The following is a 14,132-nucleotide window of genomic DNA, read 5'->3' as shown; positions in this document are numbered from 1 at the left end:
GACCTATGAAGACTGCACCATCTGAAACTGCAGCCCTGTGGATTACCTTGCTGCCAAAAGACTCAAGAGTGGACACTCCCTGCAAGCTACAGGTTAACAGAGCTCACCTGGACAGCTCCGCAAAGAATTCAAAGCCTGGAGTACCAGTGGATTTGTAAGGGGTTTGTTCAAGTGGATTGCGGAATTGAAGTTTCACACTTACAAGGACCCTCTTGGAGATTCCATAACCTTGGATTGCGTGTTGGATACTTTGGGACCCGCAAGCAGAACGCCAGGAAGGTGTTCTAACTGGACCCCGCTTGCTGAAGATGGCGGCCTACTACAGTGGTGAGAATTCTTCAGAACAATTTATAAAGGTATGTCCCTGACAGAGAAAACGAAATGACTCAAGGGGCACTGTTGGTTTCTAAGCACTAGAAAGTGACTAATCTTTAAAAATTCATATCTCTGGTTCCCTACAGTGGATTATTTTCGTTTTGGTGTCATATAAAAGATAAAAATATTACCTATTTTTATAAATTGGTGTTGGATTTTTATTTTGTGTTGTGTCTCAATTATTTACAGAAATGGTGTTTTTGAATGCTTTACATACCTGTCTTTGAAGTTAAGCCTGTCTGCTCGCAGCCACGTTACCAAGGGTTGAGCAAAGGAATCATTTTCTAAGACCTATGCTGAGTCCTATCATGTGTTAGTGGCCTTATAACCAGTTGCAGCCCTACATTTGCCCCTACCAATAACCCACTTTCCAACAGCATCCAATCAGGTTCCCCCCGGGACCCGCTTCCTATTACCACACTGCAAAACACAGAGCTACCTGCTTTGCAGTTGATCAGGGAGCTACTTAATGCCTCCTTACCTGAAGCCCTGATTTCACCTGAGTGGAAGCATGCAATGGCCCTCCCGCTGTTAAAGAAGCCAAACGCTGACCCAGCCCAACTATCCAACTTCCGCCCCATTTCCTTGCTCCCAGTTTTTTCCAAAATTTTGGAAAAACATCTGAAATTGCAATTAACTTACTGTGTGGAAACTCAAGTTCTTACACCCATTCCAATCAGTGTTTAGGGAAAGGTATTCGACTGAAACCACACTTCTAGGAGTCAGTGAAATGATGCGTAGTCGCTTGGATGCTGGCGATACTGTGGCGCTCATACGGTTAGATCTGAGCGCCGCATTCGTCACGGTATCTCATACCGTGCTTTTGCAAACTCTCCAATCCATCGGCGTGACTGGATCTGCCCTGAAATGGCTGACACATTTTTTGTTGGACTGTACGTTTCAGGTTTTGTCCTCAGAAGCAGCTTCCAAAATCCATGCCTCTCCCTATGGGGTGCCACAGGGCTCTATTCTTTGGCTGACATCGCCGAGGAGGTTGGACTGTCAATATTTTTCCTACGCTGATGAAATCCAAATAGTCTTCTCCCTTTCTGCTAAAGGAGCCTCTAAGCCTTCTTCTCTTCAAGATGGGCTTAGTAATATCACACAGTGGATGCAAGTTAATTCACTCAAGCTCAACAGGGGGAAGACAGAGGTGCTTATCCTGGGGAATAACAAAGAGCTTTGGGGTCCCTAACACTGGCCCCTTGAATGGGTGTTCCCTCCTCAGCCTACCAAACAAGCCAGTAATTTTGTTTTCATCATCTCCCCACTGCTGAAAGAGACCGTGCGCCACGTCAGTGTTCAGACGCCATTTGTGATCCATCATGCACCGGTGGCTGAGTTCGTCTGGCCTGGCGTTCAGGGAACCTGCCAGGTGTTGAACCACCAGGGTGACGCCCTGGTGTTCCAGCCATGTCCAGAGGCGCAGAGCCTCCTGCCAAGGGTCCACGACCCCATCCCGCTCTGTTTGTTGCAGTACCACATGGCAGTGGTGTTGTCCGTGAACACCTGCACTACACTTTCCCGGACAGAACGAATGAATGCCTTCAGTGCAAGGCGGATCGCCCGCAGCTCCAGAAGGTTGATATGGAGCCGGGAATCCGCCGGAGACCTGAGGCCTCTGATCTCCGCCTCTCCCATGTGACCCCCCCCATCCCAGGAGGGATGCATACGTCACTACTACGTGCTCCGGTTGGAGTAGGGAGAGGGATCTGCCGCAGACCCAATCGAGGTTCGTGAGCCACCACTGCAACAGACTCACAGTGCCCTCCGAGATCAGGACGTGGTCGGACAGGTTGCCTTGATGCTGTGCCCACTGAAGCTTCAGGTCCCACAGCAGAGCCCGCATCCGCCACCTGGCGTGATGCACCAGAAGGATGCAGGAGGCCATCAGCCCCAGGAGCCGCAGTGCCAATCTGACCAAAACTCGGGCTGAAAGATCGGAATCAAAGCCTGAATATCCCGAACTCGCTGTTCGGGGGGATAAACCCGAAACTGCGCCGAGTCCACAACTTCTGAGAGGGGCACAGGTGTAACTTCAGCACGTTGATGGAGAACCCCAGCGAGTGCAGGAGGTCGGCCGTAGTCTGGAGGTGGGAGATGACTGTTTGGGGCGAGCCCGCCTTCAACAACCAGTCGTCGAGATAGTGGAAGACTGAAACCCCTGAGCTGCGACCACCGCCATCACTTTCCTGAACACCCGAGGGGCGCTAGTAAGGCCGAAGGGGAGCACGGTAAACTGAAAGTGCTCGTGGCCTACCGTGAACCGCAGGTAGCCCCGGCAGGACGAGGATGTGGAAATATGCATCCTGCAAGTCCAACCCTACCATCCAGTCTCCAGAGTCTAGGGCAGCTGGGACCTGAGATAAAGTCAGCATCTTGAACTTCTCCTTCCGGAGGAAGCCGTTGACGCTCTGGAGGTCCAAGATAGGGCGTAGGCCTCCTTTGCCCTTCTTGGGTACCAGAAAGTAGTGTGAATAGCAACCACGTCCTACTTCTGGCCCAGGAACGCGCTCGATGGCCCCCTTGGCCAAGAGGGCCATAACTTCCTCCTGCAGAAGTTGCAAATGATCCCCCTGACATGCGGAGGTACTGCGGTGGCAAGGCTGGAGGGGTCGCCTCGAAGGGGAGGGAGTAGCTCCTTCGAACGATTTGCAGCACCCACCTGTCTGATGTGATGGAGCACCAGTGGCGGAGGTGATGGCGGACCCTGCCCCCCACTGGCATTGAATGGGCCTGAAAGCTCAGACTAGGAAGTTTTTGAGGCAGATGATGCGGGAGCGGATGTGGACTGGCCTTGCCGTAGTCCCCCAGCACCGCCACGGCGGTTACCACAACCGGGTTGAGGCTGGTTCTGCGGCCTGTGGCTGGCAGGACGTGTGGGGGTGCCCCTTCCTTCGCCACAAAAGTGGCGAAAAGCAGAAGTTTGCTGGCGCTGGCCAGACAAGCCCAAGGACTTGGCCGTAGCCCTTGAAACGCTCAAGTGCACGGTCTGCTTTGTCGCCAAAGAGGCGACGGCCATCAAATGGCATGTCCATGAGCGTGGCCTGGATATCGCCAGAGAAATTGGCAGACCCCAGCCAGGCATGGAGGCGTACCGTCACCGTCGTGGAAATCGCCCTTGCCGAACTGATCAAACCTTTGGATTCCCGATCCGGGGGAGCGGTCGGGAATGAGGTCCGAGACGTAGATGCCTGGATCACCAGGCTCTCGGGGTGGGGTGGGGTGTACGGACAGAAAGCTAGGGTCGCCCGGTGCCGGGCGGTGGCAAAGGGCCACGTTCCGTTCCACAAGGGGCACTGTGGAGGGCTTCGACCAGGTGCCCATCAGAACGTCTGAGAGGGCTTCATTGAACGGCAGTAGAGGCTCAGAGGAGCTTACTGGCGGATGAAGCACCTCAGTGAGGCGGTTAGTCCTCACGGCCGCAGCAGGGAGCTCAAGAGCCAAGGCTTTGACCGCGCTGCGCAACACCACACCACACCACAGGTAGCACCCTCCTCCGTAGCCACGGAGGGAGGAGAGATGAAGCCAGTATCGGGCGAAGTGTCCAAACCACTGGCCTCCACTAGCTCATCTGACTAGTCCTGGCTCAACTGGCACTACTGTGCCAGAAGGTCCTCAGACCCCTCCCAGTCTTCCCCTTCATCCGTGTCCTGGAATACAGGCTGGAATGACGGAGCCGGGTCGTAGGTGAAGGCCTCACCTATCGACGCCGGAGACGGCCTGATGCCGGACCCGGACTGAAACTGGGGCAGACGTCGTCCGAGGCCGGTGCCGAGAGCGACACGAGTGGGGTGGGCACCAGCGGAGGAGTCGTAAGGTCAACTGGCGTCGACCGGGATCCGAGAACGGATCCCACGGGGCCGACGGCGTCGAGACCGAAGTCGCTGAGGCTGAAGCACCCGACGGGGCCGGAGCCACCGGCCCGCCGAGGCCCCCAGTTGCGTCTGTGGGGCCCGAAGGCGCGCCGGCAGGCTTCAACGGAGGAAGTGAGTCCTCATGGCAACGAGGAAGTCACAAATCTCCTCCGGCGTCGCTCGCAGGCCAGGGACTGCAGGAAATGGGCCTGGAGGTGGCGCTTGAGGCTCCGACGGAGCCATGTGGGCAGTGTCGCCCGAACACTCGGCCACGGCGCGCGAGCGGAGTCTGAAGAGCGATATCGCCTTTTCGACGACTTCTTTGATTGCCTCGACTTACCGGAGGACTTGGAGCCCGACGAGTGATGACGAAGACTCGTCGAGTGACGACTGCCAGATCTCTAAAAGCTTGCGGGACCGCTCCCGCATAGCTTTCGAAGTCAAGGCCCGGCAGTCGGGGCACGACTTGTCGTCATGGTCGGCCCCGAGGCAGTAGAGACAACAATGGTGGGGGGTAGGTCACCAAGATCAGGCGGTGACAGGCGTCGCACGGCTTGAAGCCAGGCATCCCTATGGCACCAGGAGTCGAAGTCGACTCGAAAAAGAAATCCAAAACATATCAAAAAGTTACTTAAATAATGACTAAGAGTACTGCTCTTCCTGATCTGCGCTAGCTGGCGCGAAAAAATAACTGACGTCCGTGCGCGAGGGCGGCGTCTAAGTACTCGAACGACGTCATCCCAGCGATCACGACGCCGGACGAGGAGCCGCAGACGACGCCTACCGACGCACAAGGATACTGCTGACCAAAACTTTCCAGAACCAGCCTGATGCCTGGGGATATTCTAGAAAAAAAAATACACACGATGATGGACGTAATGTTGCACAATGACAAAAGATTCACCCCCAGTCACAGATCTGGCTTTAATCCATCGTTATTTTGCTCACCAAGCCACCCCATACAGACATGGCCATATGCAAATCACAGGATTCTGTCAAATAGTTTTTATTTTGAAATTTATAAATATATATAGTGAAATATAGGTACAGTGAGTGTTACCGATCCTTGTAGTTGACAAGGAAGAGCACTATGTGTTTTTAAAATACCACTCACACACTATGAATCCCATAGTGTCATGCTTCATCATTGGGGTCTTCCCGTCCATCTACGGGGCAGGGCGTGCTACGACCTGCGAACTACGCGGGAGCACTTGTAGTTATGAAGATAGGCTATGTGTAGTGCGAAAATAGTGTGAGTGGTAGGGAGTGGAAGAATTATGTGAAATTATTAAAAAGTGCTCCCACGTAGTTTGCAGGTCGTCGCACGCCCCGCCCCGTAGAGGGACAGGAAGACCCCAATGATGAAGGATCAGTAACACTCACTGTACCTATATTTCACTATATATAATTATAAATTTAAAAATAAAAACTATTTGATAGAATCCTATTGTTTGACAACATTTCTACTGGAGGTTGATTCGATCACTCTATCCTCCCCCTCTTGATTTATTTTCATGTGCAAATCAGTCTTGACCCTGTGCCTCATTGGAACAGTCCAGACTGAACTGCCAAGCCATGTCTTCCCTGGACCGGAATCAAGCATCCTAGGACCGGTTTCTGGCTATCAGCCGTCTTCAGCCAGGATAGCTTGACTCCAGTGGTGTAGTGAGCACCTACCCTTCCCACATAGGTTGAACAGCAAAATACATCATCTTGTGGGTTTTTTCTGTTCACCCTAATTGGGAAGGGTATGCCCAGACGTGGGTCCCGTGCTCACTATGCCACTGGAGTCAAGCTATCGTGGCTGAAGACGACTGATAGCCAGAAACCGGTCCTAGGAAGCTTGATTCTGGTCCAGGGAAGACATGGCTTGGCAGTTCAGGCTGGACTGTTCCCATGAAGAACAGGGCCAAGACTGATTTGCATATGGCCATGTCTGAACTGAGGTGGCTTGGTGAGCAAAATAACGATGGATTAAACCCAGATCTGTGACTGGGAGTGAATGTTTTGCCATTGTGCAACATTCCGTCCATCATCTTGTGTGTTTTGCTGTTCACCCTAAGTGGGAAGGGTATGCCCAGACATGGGTCTCGTGCTCACTACGCCACTGGAGTCAAGCTATCCTGGCTGAAGACGGCTGATAGCCAGAAACCGGTCCTAGGATGCTTGATTCCGGTCCAGGGAAGACATGGCTTGGCAGTTCAGGCTGGACTGTTCCCATGAGGCACAGGGCCAAGACTGATTTGCATATGGCCATGTCTGAACTGGGGTGGCTTGGTGAGCAAAATAACGATGAATTAAACCCAGATCTGTGACTGGGGGTGAATGTTTTGCCATTGTGCAACATTCCATCCATCATATTGTGTATTTTGCTAGGGATATTCTAAGGTAAGAAATCTAACATTAACCTGTTTCTTTCAGATATATATCGACAACTTCCTGAGATGGGGAGCGTCGTATGGTATGTAATAATTGAAAAAATAAAATGTTTCTAAAAAATAAAAATGCAAAATGCTGGTTTCCTTACAGGATGTGAGAGGGCCTGGCCTCTTCTTCCTTGGCCCAGAAGATGTTGGACATAACCAATAGCACCTGATGCTGTAACTTATAGTCTGTTCACCTTCTATCCCTCCTAAGTCAGAAAGTTTTCTTGCCGAGAAATGTGAGACAGGCCTCGGTGGATGATTGAAGACACGGTGTCGACCTGACCAGCTGTACTTCATACTGCGTTTAGGACAAAAGTGAAACAGAGTTCGTGCAATAACTAAGCCCTCAATCAGAAGACAGAGATTCGATGTGGCAGAACCTTGGAGTGAGATCTGAAAATTGTGGCCAAGCCCTGCAGCCAACCCCCAGCCACTCAGAGCCTTTGGATAGCCAATGCCCCCAACCTCCACACCCGAGCATATGTGTGTTAAATTTTTTAGGCCTCACCTGGCGTTAGCAGCACATGCATGCGCTGCTCTAGCCATTCTCGCCATGCGAGGGCCTTTTGGAATCAATACGGATTCCAGATGTGCACACGGACGGACAGAAGTGCCGCTCTGTCCGCTTTCAGCCCTGCCCACAGGGACTGGATGCTTTACTCGCGGCGTGAGACGGTCTCCAGGACACACTATATTTTTCACAATGGCGACAGCTTGTCTTTTCTTCTCTCCCTCCTCCTTTCTCAGGTCGCTGCCAGCCTGTCTGCTCTTTTCTTAAAATTATCTTAAAGCAGTCTTTACCCTCCATGTCTACTCTTTCGTCTCCCTCTTTTTCCCTTCTTCTCCCACAGTTGTAAACCTGTCAAAGTTGTAATGTGTGAGACGTGGCTGGGGAACGGTGGTTCAAAATGCGCTCATTGGATTTAATGGGCTAAATTAATATTTTTGAGGTTCTCCTCAATACATTTTAATTTTTTTTAAAAACTGTGTGTGATGTGAAAAAGGGTGTGTCATAATTTGGCAGCACTTGAATTAGCATTTAGCTCAGCTACACGAACTTCTTCCGTTAACTTGACCAAACGTGCAGGGGCCATTTTGTATTCTCTAGCTTCCATTTTGTATGAACATGCTGCCTCGTGGTCAGCATGCCCTTTAGTCCTTTCTTTCTACCAATGTCCGTTCTCTTTTCCCAGCAACAGGCTATTTTTAGTACTGGTCAAGCACACGCATGCGCATTTGTATACTGACTGGTCACCTCTCAGGAATTTCGTTCAAAACTGACCAGTGGTACTAAACTCCTCCCACATGTTGGCTGTGTTCCAAAAATGCCCTTATATGTACCTAAAACTGTGAAAGAGTATAACGCCTATTTTTTATTGCTGTTAAACTGTATAAAAGAGGTCGCACACCAATGTTCGGTGTGATACTTCTTGCATTGCCGAAGGGTGCTGTAGGAATGTACCACCACCCCACGGGGTCTTAATAAACTTGTCTTTTGCATTTCCAGTTTCCGTGCCAACTTCTGTTTAAGGTGTTCGAGAGTTTCAGCAGAGTATGTAGACCTGATTGAACCCAAATACCACAATTGGCGACCACGAAGGGAATCATCGGTGACTCGGATGCCCGAAGGAGAGGTCGTGACGAAGGATTGGAAACTCGCCATGGACGCGTACGCTGCCATTGAGTGACCCGAGTCTTGGCACCCACAGTGTTTTTTTCCTTTCCTTCTGATCTGACCTTCCAGGTGGCGCCGGTCCTCGACTGAGATTCTGATCGATTGGATTGTCGCGTAGTGCCGTTTGGCTGATTCGATTAAAGAACTTGGCAGTTGGAACCTGGACGTTTTGAGGATACTTGGTAAGCTTATGATTGGTAAGGTAGTCTACTGACACTTACTGTGGCTTTTTGAATTTGTTTGAGTTAGCTAACGTTTGGACCTATGAATTTGACTCATATGTGGAGTGCACTTCACATAGGCAGGCATGTAGGGATATTTCTCTGACTTTGTATTTGTTTGAACGGCACACCATGTATAAAGCATATCAAGTGCCATTTTATGTAGTATCACGTTTTCATGATATTTTGACATGCCTGTTCTCAGCACACTTCGAGGAATGTGCTGCTTTGGAAATGGTACCAATTATCGATTAAATGAATCACAGCCGGCTCCCCCAGAGGGAACACCAAATCGCGATATGTATGTAAAATTTGGCCTTCCACCTATAATGTATAGCACATTATGGCACAAATACACCAAAGCCGATCGTGAATTGCAATGGCCACTACATGGGTCATTTGATTTACGAAAGGTTCAATATGTAGAGCAGTGTTTGTTTCAGCGCAGGTCTAGACAGGATATGTTTGATTGTGTGCGTATGTGGGAGAAAGCGGTGCGTGAACGAATGAAGCGTGAGGAAGCTTTGGCGGATAAGGTGCAGCGAAAGGCTGCGCGTGACAAAGCTTTACAGCTGCAGGAGAAAGAATTGCAGGAACAGAAAGAGAGGGAGACTGGAGAACGTAATTTACAGGTTAATGGTCAGTTCCCTATTTGACGTCCTCTATATCCTGTCCTTACTAATGAATCTGATGATTTTGCATTGCTAGATCGTTCCCCGCCTCCGTATGTTTCGCCTACGGCTCCGGATGAGGACGATCAGAATAAGCAGCGTACCAGGTTAACAGCTGATCGAGCTACGGAATTGCGCGGGTTTGCTCGTAAACTTAATAGAAATACTATAACTGTTTCAGAGATTAATGACAGTATGGGTGGATGGTCTGATAAAGAACGATTGTATTTTTTGGACCACTTTGGAGATGAAGTTGTTGAACGATTTAGAAAGTATTCCTCTGAGTTGGAACCTAAGGATATATCAGTTGGTCGTGAGAATTTTCGTAAAGGTCTTTTTGTTCTTGCAGATGCGGATAAGTTTATCCAGCGTTTGGTTCAGCTGCGGAATGAAGCGTCACGACTACGGGCGTTGCAAAAAGAATCGAGCTCGTCTATGTCTGGATCAACGGAAGTATCCAAGGAGTGTTCTATCTCTGAAACAGATAAGAGCGCTGCGGTTAATGTTATGCCTATGCGAGAAGCTGCGCCTTTGTATGTTCCTTTTAAAGGGCATGGCACAGATGACGATAAAATGTCCAAAGATGCGAAGGGTTATTTTGTATATAACTGGGTTTATACGCCTTGGAATAGAACAGATGTTATGGCGCTGAAGAATGCTTTGCCTGACCCCCGTAAAAACCCAGCAGCTTTCTATGAAGGTGTGGAGGGTGCTATCTCTTCGTGTGTTATGACATTAGTTGATATTGATCTGCTTTTTGGGTTGATATTGCCTCCTGATATGTGGAGGGCGATTCGTAAGTTTGATGAGGGAGAGGTGTGGCGCCGCGGCCAGGGCGACTGACGCTGTTATCTGGGGATCAGGGTTCGATCCCCGGCTCCAGCGGCAGGGTAGCCCAGCACCATGTGACTCTGGGCAATAGCTCGCTTAATCTTCCCGACGGCCCCCAGCGCCTAGAGACCCTAACGGGTGATTGTGCGCTTTACAAATGTGGATTATTATTATTATTATGATCAAACGATTTTAGGGGCAGATTGGAAGGACATAGCTCGAGCTGATTTAGACAGGGAACCCGCGTGTAAGCCATGCCGATTAATTTTAGACCTCCCGGAAGCTATTTTGACTAAATTAAAAACGCTTGTTCCCCCAAAGAAAATTGATTGGACAATGTTGGCTTCTTGTAAACAGAAACCGGACGAATCGGTCTCTGACTTCTTTTCCCGTTTTGAGGAAGCGTTTCACGATTACAGTGGTCAATTATTAACAGAAGATACAGGCAGGCATTTGTTTATTGATAAGTATGTGGCTAATCTCCTACCGGAGATTGCAAAACGATTAAAGGCAAGTAAAAGTTCATGGACCACGGCAACCCCTGCTTCTTTATTGACGATGGCTCAATATTATGAACGACAGGAATTGGAGGCTAAAGAAAGTAGTGATAAGAAAGCGAAAGATTTGAAGACGAAGGTGATGTTGGCTCAGGTTTACGCTACGCAGCCGAGAGGGAACGATAGAGGTAGACGAGGACCGTATAATGCGTCTTCTCCCCGTTCTGATATTTCTGAGGATCAGTGTGCATACTGTAAACAGTTTGGACATTGGGTTTCAGATTGTCCAGTGCTTCGAGAACAACGTAATCAGAGTGGTCGAGGAAGTGGAAGGTCGCGGAATAGTTATTCAGGACCGAGAGGTGGAGCGAATGATCGTGGAAGGTTTGATGCAAGGGGTCGTGGACAGACAGACTATAATACTTTTGATCGACGTAATCAGTATCAGATAGCTGAGGGTGTGTTAGAAAGGCGACCCCGGGGGAGGCAGAAGATGTCTGACTGACCACCCCTAGGCCCACCTCTCCGTCAAGAAGTAGCCGAGCGTTACCGAGAGGCCTCCTGGGTGAGGGTCCTCTCCTAGGATCGTACAGCAGAATAATCACAACACTACAAATGGACACCACACCAGAGGTTAAGTTCGTAAGCTTTATCAGGAAATAAAGGTTGCTGGTTCTCAGCGCTATGTACAAGCAGATCGAGGGATCTGGAGAGTCTCGTAAAAGGGTCAGGGTAGCGGGACAGTCTCGATAGGGGTGCAGAAAGGGATACCCTGCGTACAGCTCTCAATCCTCGAGCCGGGGGTTCCGAGAGGTCGAGCCGCGGCAGCGCCAGCAGGCTCTCAAGATGGTTCGGCAAGGTGGGCCGCGGCAGCGCCAGCAGGCTCTCAAGATGGTTTAGCAAAGGTGGGCCGCGGCAGCGGCAGCAGGCTCTCAAGATGGTTCAGCCAAGGTGGACCGCGGCAGCGCCAGCAGGCTCTCAAGATGGTTTAGCAAAGGTGGGCCGCGGCAGCGCCAGCAGGCTCCCAGGGTATCTTCAGGTTACAGGGATATGAGTTCTTCTGGTGTCGGCCGTGACAGCGTCAGCAGGGCTTCCAGTCCAGGATACAACTGCCGTCCTACTCCGGGGCTGGCCCAGATATAGGGCTGGAGTCCTTTGATGTCCGGACCCTCGCGCCTGGGGGCCAGAGGGGCCGGGAAGATGGTGTCCAGATACCCAGCAGGGGGGTGGAGCCAGCGCCCAGGGATGCCGGAGGGCGATCGATACCAGGCGTCCGGGTACGGCCATCGAAACTCCCCTTCCTCCGGGATCTGTCGAGTGGCCACTCGACCACCTGGGTAGATCTTGGCGCCTCGATGTCGGGGCTTCGCTGGTGCCTGGCCCGGGGCCGAGGCCATGTGTTCGTGACGTGGTGGGCCCAAGATGGAGTCGGGCGAGGCCTCGTGCTCAGGACGTGATGGGCCCACGATGGAGTCAGGCCGGTGTGGTGGTCCGTGATGGTAACCGGACCGGTAGTGTTGGTGCGTGCAGGGTCGGGCGGAAGGGGCCGCCCAAGGCTCTGTGGAGGCCCGATGTCGTCATGGCCCCGCCATGCGGGAGGGGTAGGACCACGCCATGAGGCCGGGTCCAACACGCGTCCCCCCCAGCTGAAGGCAGGGGAGAGTCACCCATCTTCTTGGGGGTTCTCCTCGCCGAGGCGGAAGAATCGGGACAGGCCGTCAGCATTGGCGTGGTCGTTTCCGGGGCGATGCTCCACAGTGAAGTCCATCCCTTGGAGGGAGATGGACCATCGCAACAGTTTCGGGTTTTCTCCCCGCATCTGCATCAACCACCGCAGGGGCCGGTGGTCGGTCTGGACCCGGAAGTGGGTGCCGAAGAGGTAGGGCCGGAGCTTCTTTAGGGCCCACACGACGGCGAAGGCTTCCCTCTCGATGGTGCTCCACCGTTGCTCTCTGGCCAGCAGCCGCCGGCTGATAAAGGCAACGGGAAGGTCGGCCCCTTCAGGGTTTACTTGGGAGAGGACCGCCCCAATGCCGTGCTCCGAGGCGTCGGTTTGGACCACAAACTCTCGGCTGTAGTCGGGGGCTTGGAGCACAGGGGCGGTGCACATGGCAGTCTTCAGTGTTTCGAAGGCGGCTTGGCACTCGGGGGTCCAGCGCACTTTTTGTGGTAGTCTCTTTGAGGTCAGTTCCGTGAGGGGCCCCACAATGCTCCCATAGTCTTTTATGAAGCGCCGGTAGTATCCCGTGAGCCCCAGGAAGGCTCTGACTGCGGTCTGGGTGACCGGGGGCTCCCAGGCCCGGATGGCGTCAATCTTTGGCTGGAGGGGAGCCACCTGGCCGCTGCCTACTTGGTGTCCCAGATAGGTCACGGACCCTTGGCCTATCTGGCACTTGCTGGCCTTTATTGTCAGTCCGGCCCGACGGAGGGCCGTCAGGACCTCCCGGAGGTGGGTCAGGTGCGCATCCCAGTGGAGGCTGTACACCGCAATGTCGTCTAGGTATGCGGCGCTGAACTCTTCTAGCCCCGCCAGCACCCTATTCACGAGTCTCTGGAAGGTGGCCGGGGCGTTTTTCATGCCGAAGGGCATCACCTTGAAATGGTAGTGGCCATCAGGGGTCGAGAAGGCCGATCGCTCTTGTGCTCCAGGGGTGAGGCCGATCTGCCAATACCCGGCCGTGAGGTCGAAGGTGCTGAGATACTTTGCAGCCCCATGGCGATCGATCAGTTCATCCGCCCGGGGGTGGGATGGGCGTCGGTCCTGGTGACTGCATTCAGCCCCCGGTAGTCAAAACAGAACCGGAGCTCCGGGGGTGTGCCGGGGGCGGCGGCTTTAGGGACCAGGACAACTGGGCTGGCCCACGGACTGTCGGAGGGTTCGACTACCCCCAGCGCTAGCATCTTGGCCACCTCGGACTGGATGCAGGACCGCACTCGGTCGGGCACTCGGAAAGCTCGGTGTCTTACAGGTGGGCTGTCTCCGGTGTCTACATCGTGGACGCACCATCGGGTGACCCCAGGGGTGAGGGAAAATAGATCTGCAAATTGCCCCAGCAGCTGCCGGCAGTCTTGGTGCTGTTCTGGGGTCAGGGTGGAGGAGAGCGTGACCCCTTCGATGGAGCCGTCTTTCTCAGTGGTGCTCATGAGATCTGGCAGTGGTTCGGAGTCGTCTTCAGCTCCGTCATCGGTCGCTAACAGCAGACTTAGTTCAGTGCGGGCAAAGTGCGGCTTGAGCCGGTTAGCGTGTAGAACCCGGAGGGGGTTCCTGGGGGACTCCATGTCCACCAAGTAAGTGATGGGGCTCTTGCGCTCCACCACCTTGAAGGGCCCGTCCATTTGTCCTGGAGGGCGCAAGGTTCAACCGGGGACATGACCCAGACCTGCTGGCCCGGCTCGAATTCGATGGACGAGGCGTTCTGGTCATACCAGCGTTTCATCTCCTCCTGACTAGCCTCCAGGTTGGCTTCGGCCAGATCCCGGAACTTCCGAGTTTGGTTGCTGAGGGTCAGGAGGTACTGGTAGACATCGGGTGGAGCACCTCGGACAGCCGTCTCCCAGCCTTCTTTGACCAGGCTAAGA

The sequence above is a fragment of the Lissotriton helveticus genome, chromosome 2_1, assembly GCF_964261635.1.
Source record: "Lissotriton helveticus chromosome 2_1, aLisHel1.1, whole genome shotgun sequence".
In the NCBI taxonomy this organism is placed as follows: domain Eukaryota; kingdom Metazoa; phylum Chordata; class Amphibia; order Caudata; family Salamandridae; genus Lissotriton; species Lissotriton helveticus.
Note: the sequence above shows the minus strand (reverse complement) of the source record.